Here is a 2121-nt window from a genome sequence, read left to right as displayed (position 1 = left end):
GGGAAGAACATCCCACACTGCATTCTTACTGTAAGTTTTAAAAAAAACTTCTATTTGATACAATGAATTTTTCATTCTCCCATTGTTTTTTCTCATTTTTTGATTCCATTCCAGATATATTTCCTTCAACAGCTATGGAATGGAAACCTTTGGAGAGTCTAAGTGGGACGTTCAAAGCAATGTATAAAGGGATTGCAGATGTGATGCATGCTGACAAGCCACCTTCCTTTTACAAAAAAATGGATTTTTTTGTCTATTTTGCAGAATACAAGGTTCCATCACGAGAAGGTGCATATGGAGAACTACATCAGTTACCCGTTCCCACCATAAGTTCACTTAACTGGGAAGCTCCTGATGCATGTACTATATCAAGCTTCAAATACAACATCAAAGAAGACATCCTTAAAGCTATGTCTCCAGGCAGGATATCAAGAAGGATTAAAGTTCAATGGTTCTTGCCTATACATGTCTTTGTGGCATGTTTCAAAACAATGGACTTGTAGAGGACAAAGAAGATGTGGCTTAATAAAAGACTTTCTATGACTGAACTAGATAATGTACTTGGATACGGATGGAGTACCAAAGAAACTTTCCATATTGGCGATAATATTAGTTGTAGAGTAAGCCCAAATTCTATGTCTATCTCATATCAATTATGTCGTCAATCATTAGTTCTCGGCTACGACTATATGAGATGGAGAAGCAAATTAGATAGCTGGGTTCCTCTCGACTCTGCGGAAAATTGTCCAGATTTTGAACTAAAGGTCACAGTCCATCCACACACCGAGTATAGAAGCCTTATAGTAACAACAAATTGGAGACTACATGATGTTAGAGAATCTCTTGAGTTTCTTGATGAAACATCTCCTGAGTATAAATTTAAAGTGGATGGAATTGTAGTGAGCACAAGGATGGAGAATTCAACCTCTTGCATTACATGCCTTCCTCCAAGAAGAGTTGTATTTGGGCCACTTGCAAGGACTCAAAGTTCAATATTGTAATCATTGCATTTTGCAAATATATTTATCTTTTCTCTACCTTATTGTGATCATTATTTATGTTGTTTTAAACTTACGTGACACCATGATACACATTTAAGAATTGATAGTTGGTATTAAGTATTTGAAGTAAAAAATTATGAATCACCAAAGGGTATATGTTCATATGGAAAAAATCAACAAAAGTGTACATAAATTTTGTGGAGTAATCAATCTGAAACTCCACTTTTCTTTTTGCCTGAGAGGATTCTTCATCCTCAGAGACCCTTTTTCTTTAGTGTTCAGGAGGGGGTGAAATTTCAGGAGTGGGTGGTGGTGACTTGGGCTCCTCGGGGCTTGGCACGGGAGATTTGGCAGGGGTTGGTGCTTTGGGCTCCTGAGGGTGGTTGGCTTGGGTGACTTGGAAACCTTCTTTGGCAACCCAAAAGGTAGCTTGAAAGGTGAGCTAGGTGCCTCCCCCTTACGATTCTTAGCTATACGACTCTTTTGAACTTTGAATTTCAATGGTGAGTGGAATGGATGGCCCTTTGTATCTACTCTTCTTTTTGCAGGGTTGTTCTTCTTGGTGGGACTCTTCCCCTTGGTAGGACTCTTCTTGGGATGGCTCTTCTTTGTAGGACTCTTCTTCTTGTGATCCCTTTTCTTTGAAGGGCTTTTCTTTGAATGGATCTTCTTTGTAGGACTCTTCTTCTTGTGATCCATTTTCTTTGCATTCAAACCCTTGGTGGCTCTACCTTTCTTTGGTGGCAAAGGAGATTCTAGATCATTTGGGTTTATTGATCTTTCCAAAACCATAGAAACAGCCTTCTCTCTCACCCACGTGACCCAAGACTCTGGATAGTCATGCAACTGAAACAAATAGAAAAAGAAATTAAAGGACATGAGTACATACATACATAGTTGAGAAATCAAAATAAATCAATGGCACATGAGATACACACTTACACTGAGTGTAGTCATCCTGCACCTTGACTCAAGATATTTCCATGCATTGGCAAGCATCCTCCATCCACAAGATGTTGAGTCTGTTTGTAAAGGCACTTTTTGATTGTAGTACTTGAAAGCTCCTATATTGTAATCCTTATTTGTGATACTCAGGTGACCAACAATAAGCTTGGCAGCA

The 2121-nt window shown here is 38.8% G+C and overlaps 1 pseudogene; it reads left to right on the top strand.

Annotated features, from left to right (window-relative positions):
• The first annotated feature begins 203 nt into the window (after nucleotides 1–203).
• On the top strand, nucleotides 204–1001 carry LOC147434141 (uncharacterized; annotated as a pseudogene).
• The last annotated feature ends 1120 nt before the right edge of the window (nucleotides 1002–2121 follow it).

Source organism: Adiantum capillus-veneris, chromosome 19 (assembly GCF_014529385.1).
Source record: "Adiantum capillus-veneris isolate H3 chromosome 19, ASM1452938v2, whole genome shotgun sequence".
NCBI lineage: Eukaryota > Viridiplantae > Streptophyta > Polypodiopsida > Polypodiales > Pteridaceae > Adiantum > Adiantum capillus-veneris.
The sequence above is the reverse complement of the archived record's forward strand: the minus strand, read 5'-3'. Positions and strand labels throughout refer to the sequence as shown.